Source organism: Engraulis encrasicolus, chromosome 4, assembly GCF_034702125.1.
Source record: "Engraulis encrasicolus isolate BLACKSEA-1 chromosome 4, IST_EnEncr_1.0, whole genome shotgun sequence".
Taxonomy (NCBI): domain Eukaryota; kingdom Metazoa; phylum Chordata; class Actinopteri; order Clupeiformes; family Engraulidae; genus Engraulis; species Engraulis encrasicolus.
The window spans coordinates 57,769,892-57,774,891 of NC_085860.1; the positions used below are offsets into that span (position 1 = coordinate 57,769,892).

The window sequence follows — 5,000 nt, forward strand, 5'->3', positions numbered from 1 at the left end:
TGTGTCCCTTCTCAGGGTCGATGTAGAACATGTGGGGTGACGGTTTATCGGGTGACTGGCGTATGATGTGGTACCGCAGCACAGCGTTATCTGTGTTGGGATCGTCTGCATCCATGGCCGTCATCGTCATCACAGAGGTGCCTATGGAGGGAACATGAAAATATTCATTTATTTATTTGTTTTTTGTTTGCTCTTTTTGTTTAGTCATTCATTATATATTATCATTTACCTATCACTTCATGGTCATCACAAAGGTGCCTACGAACGGGAAATGAGAGAATTTGTTTGTCTTTTGTGTCTGTGTTTCCTTTTATATCAATGGATACATAGACATTTTCGGACATACGTAGACATGATCATCGTGGACGTACCTGGTGGGAACAAGAGGGTATTTATTTTCCTGTTTGCTTGATTGTTTCTTTGTGCGTTTGTTTATTTTGAATTTCATAGGAATGGATACAGACAGTGTTCATATCAGTCACAACCAACTGTAGAGCTTTTCCAAAATGCTATTTATCTATTTTCATAAATACATGAAATGTAATTTCAAATTCTTTGTATGACCAGTGCATGTAAAGAAATTGACAATAAAACCTACTTGACTTGACTTGACTTGACTACATAAAACATTGTCTTGATCTGTTAATATAATTGAAATCATTGTTTTATTATTTGCGTTTGTTATGGAAATATCATATAACATTATCTCAGTTCCTCGTGCTGTCTTAAAATAAGAGTTTAAAAAATGTTTTTTAAAAAAACATGAAAAATGTATTCAGATGGCTTTTACAGTGTTAAAAAAATCAACTGTTCAATGGGGAATGCTGATCATGGAGGAGTGCTACTTCACTTTTTTCTCATTAGCAGGTGCACTTTGGCTCAAGGAAATAAAGTCGCTTAAAATTATAGTCAGACTTGCTCTGAAGAAGACAGTAGTCGCAACGCGTCAGCCCATTTAATTAAAGGCTTTTTAACTTCACCAGCAGTGTGCCTTGGAATCTTTGGCAGATCTTATCAACAGCCACAACTGGAGCTAAGTCTGACCATAATTTGAAGGCTTGTGTTTTGGAAAAGAGTTCTCCAAATATTCTTCCACCACCATCGGTACAAATTGATGATCTGATGGTCATTCTGAAGAGGGCACAGGAAATCAGAGGCAGGCATGGAGAAACCTAGAGGGGTTTACTTTTATTTATGTATGTATGTATGTATGTGTGTGTGTGTGCTTGAGTGTGTGTGTGTGCGTGCGTGCTTGAGTGTGTGTGTGTGTGTGTGTGTGTGTGTGTGTGTGTGTGTGTGTGTGTGTGTGTGTGTGCGCGTGTGTGTGTGTGTGTGTGTGTGTGTGTGTGTGTGTGTGTGTGTGTGTGTGTGTGTGTGTGTGGTAAGATTATGCACATTAATCCCATGGTTATTCTGTGGTGTTTATAAAAGATGCTAATTTTCAAAACTTGTCTCGAGAAGGGCTTTTGCCAGTAAAAAAACACAAAACCTCGTCTGTCACGCATGCCATTTTCGGCCAAAAACAACAACAAAAAGAGCAGGATGTGCTTCGATTTCACACTTAAAATCAATTTCACACAGATGTAATTTCATGTATCTTCCTCCTGGCACTGCACATGTGCACTACCGAGAAAATAAGAGTAGGAAGCTCTACTCTCCAGTTTCCACCATCACAGCTTGAAATCTTTCTTCTTTGTTTTGGAGGTACAGTATGACGGCTATGGCTAATAATGGCTAAGGTATGTTTTGACGCATTGTAATGCATATGCTATCACAAAGCTCTGCATTGGACGTATCACAATTATGTTTCGACTATAAAGAAAAAAGGTAAATCCAGGCAACTCCAAGGAAAGACAACGCAAATTAAGAAAGCATATGTTACCATAGCCTCTTACTGCAAATGGGGTCGCCGGCGGGCCTATTCACTATTTGCTGAAATACTCAACTACATCATAACAACATTACTATGACAGTACAGAGAATAACAGATTAAAACATAGCCATTCGAATTTTGGTGACAGTAAGGTTATAACATAGGCTCTGTGCTAAGGGATTAAAGGACCAGTTCTGACAATTTCAAAATGCTGTTGTATCGCTCACAGCGCTACCCTTGACTTGTCAGTACCCAGTGACGCTGCATTTTTCGGCTCAGCCCTTTCTGAGGTCTGAGCTATTCCAAAGGGGGCATTTAAAAACATTTAAAAATTCTTAACATAGGCCTACTCCAAATATTTTCCCAAAAGGTATCACTGTTTTGCTAGTTGTCTGCTGATGTTGCATAACCTTTTGAATGTTATTGGGAATAAATCAAGATGTTTTTGTAATGTAAACAAACACCTGCTCCCATTACAATGACCAGGATTTCGGAAAAAGCCTGAAGAAAAAATCCAGGGTAGTGTGAGCATTACAACTGCATGTTGAAATTGGCTGAACTTGTCCTTAACTGTAAGGCGACCCGGTACCGACCCGGATGATCTTTGACTTCAACTTGATCTTCATTCCGCAATTGTTTATAATCCAGCTGGTGTAATAAACCCAGGAACATTATATATCATTGGAAAGCTTAGGCCAGGGGTGTCAAACTCAAATTGGCCGAGGGCCAAAATCAAAATCTGCAGCGAAGTCGTGGGCCAAACTCAATATATATTTTTTACAAAAATGGACTGAAATTGCTCATGTTTAAACAGATTCCCATCATAGTTCAAATGTGCCTGCACATATTCTGTTGCATTTGAGTGTGAGTTGTTTCAATGGCCTGGGCCCACTCATATTCTTGTGATATACGCATTTTCATGTTCAAATCTTAATACTACTGGTGTATGTGGGCCAACTGTAATGCACATTTGAAATGATCTCGCGGGCCAAATAAAATGGCTCCGCGGGCCAAATTTGGCCCCCGGGCCTGAGTTTGACATCCCTGGCTTAGGCCCTCAGGAATACATTTAGAACTTTACAGAGAAATTTACAGAGGTTTGAACATATATTATGTGCATTATTATCAATTTATTACACAATGTCACCTTTCAAATTTACCCCCAAATTTATCCCCCCCAAGCACCCCCCATCTGATGTATCCCTACCTTCCTAGGATGAGTGGACATCCAAACATGAGCATATCCTTATTAGCATCGTCTCAAAATCTCAAAATGACTACAATCCAAGGTTTATGAAAGTGTACTCTATTTTATTGTATTTCAACCACAAGTTGTACAACTCCACACAAACTAAATCACTTTATTGTGAAAAAAAAAAAAACAATCACATATTTTTCCTCAAGAATTGTGCTATTTTTACCTACACCTCCCTATTTTTCATATGATCAATGGTATTCCACATGATCCCCAGACTCTGCTGATTACATGGGCACCACTGGAGTGGCTCTGTGACATTCCTACCCTGAAAATCAAGCCTTAGACGAGAAGTAGGCAGGTCCTGTTTTACGCAGCTTCGTGTTGGCTCATTTGCTTTGAATGACTGCAGCTCCCTTAAAGCAAGAGCTAGAAACTCCATTCAAAGACTGAATGATAGTCCAGAGTCCAGGGGACTCATTTATCATCAGTTCTTAGAATGTCTTCTAAATTGTGTCCTGCAAGTGAAATTTAGAATGTTCGCAAGTACAGAAAAATCAGGATTTATCAAACGTGCGTTGGCTGCTCCTACGCACATGTCTGCATGATAAATCCTACACCTTCCAAATCACTGTGCACGTGCGCATTCGGGGTAATTTGCATCCCGAAACGCCTCCAAGTAACCATATATGGTATTAAAATATATTCAAACGCCATGTTAATTTGAAGGCGCCACCCTGTTTGAAGCGCTGGCGGGAAGTGCGGAGATAGACACATTTCCGCGGCAGAAGTGGAGGTGCTTTCGACAGGAGGAGGACAGTGTTTCAAAATAAGTAAAAGAAGGAGACACACTAAACACTGTAAAATAGCACACCGTCATACTCCATTGTCATTCAAAGTAAACTGTACCTTGCACGGTACCTTGTTTGCAATTTCGTGTTTCTTCCACTGACACGCATGGTCTGAGGTGTGTGTAGATTTAGGCACATTTCTACGTTCAAGTACATGTTCATAAATCCCACACTTTGCTCAGGAATGATCGCACGCACACTTTACGCACAGATCTGTGCCTAAGAACGCTTGATAAATGAGGCCCCAAGTTTTCACATAAGTCATATAGCTCTTCTGTGTTACACCCGGGGACAGAGGAATCTCAAATCTGCTTAACAATACCCCTTTCGTCCCATGTTTTTTACTGTACATAGTGTACTGTACCGCACAGTACTGTACAGTAACATCTGTGTAATACTACCCAAAACGCATATTCAACTAAGTCAGATGACTGTAGAACTCCTCAAGGGGTAAGCTTTCATTTGAGACCATGATGAGGCTTCTAGCTCAAAATGTTCTTGAACAGTAAGACCTTATTTGTGGGGTACATTTAGACTAGTCAAAAGGTCAAAAAAAAAAAAAACACACACATGGCAAAACGCAAGTGCATATTTTATTTGTAGTTTATTTGGCAGGGACAATGCAGTGCACATTGTTGTTACAAACATGATTGCATGTAGTACATGGAAGGTTTATAGCTAGATAGCTAATTTGCAACCTCAGTCCCTGATCAGGCTACCTACTCTAATAAAACATATAAATCATCCAAAAGTACAATTGTACAATACAGTATACAAGACAATAATAAGCCATTGTAATAAACCTTGAGTGTGAGTCGGAGCACAGAGTACTAGGCAAACAACAATTTGTAGAGGAAAACAGGAGATTTTATTTATTATAACAATTCATTTAAAAGGGCCTGTGACGAAGCGGGGTCAGAGCCCGCGGGCAAATCAACACATGCAACAGCAGCTGTACACACCACTACAAAGTCCCACACGGCCAAACCATGGCAGGCTAGTCTATTAAATACACACCTCCACGCAGTACACAATTTGACGGGCAACACACATTGAACCCCAATACATTAACCCCAAGGCA

At 39.9% G+C, this 5,000-nt stretch overlaps 1 pseudogene; it reads right to left on the bottom strand.

The window, feature by feature from the left end:
• LOC134448158 (cadherin-13-like) overlaps positions 1–5,000 on the bottom strand; it is a 235,933-nt pseudogene that overhangs the window by 131,440 nt on the left and 99,493 nt on the right.